Source organism: Bison bison, unplaced genomic scaffold, assembly GCF_000754665.1.
Source record: "Bison bison bison isolate TAMUID 2011002044 unplaced genomic scaffold, Bison_UMD1.0 scf7180017855335, whole genome shotgun sequence".
In the NCBI taxonomy this organism is placed as follows: Eukaryota; Metazoa; Chordata; class Mammalia; order Artiodactyla; family Bovidae; genus Bison; species Bison bison.
In genome coordinates this window covers 10743-11216 of record NW_011485908.1, presented here as the reverse complement: position 1 = coordinate 11216, position 474 = coordinate 10743, and the positions used below count along the sequence as shown (strand labels likewise).

The 474-nt window shown below is 39.7% G+C and overlaps 1 protein-coding gene across 1 annotated transcript in view; it reads left to right on the top strand.

Moving 5' to 3' along the window:
• LOC105002131 (dedicator of cytokinesis protein 11-like) overlaps positions 1-474 on the top strand; it is a 12365-nt gene that overhangs the window by 5685 nt on the left and 6206 nt on the right. The gene's annotated exons all lie outside the window — the stretch shown is intronic.

Below are 474 nucleotides of genomic sequence, written 5' to 3'. Positions count from 1 at the left end.
TATTCTGGATTGATTTCCTTTAGGATTGACTGGTTTCATCTCCTTGCTGTCCAAGGTACTCTCAAGAGTCTTCTCCAGCACCACAATTCAAAAGCATCAATTTTCCTGCACTTAGCTTTCTTTATGGTCCAGCTTTTTCCATCTGTACACAACTACTGGAAAAACCATAGGTTCGACTATACAGACCTTTGTCAGTAAAGTAATGTCTCAGTATTTCACGTTCTTTTGTTGACTATGAGGGTTACTCCATTTCTTCTAAAGGATTCTTGCCCACAGTAGTAGATATAATGGCCATCTGAGTTAAATCACCCATTCCCGTCCATCTTAGTTCATTGATTCCTAAAATGTCAATGTTCACTCTTGCCATCCTCTTTCTGCTTGAGCACCTCCAATGTACCTTGATTCATGTACCTAACACTCCAGGTTCCTATGCAGTATTGTTCTTTATAGCACTGGACTTTACTTTTACCACCA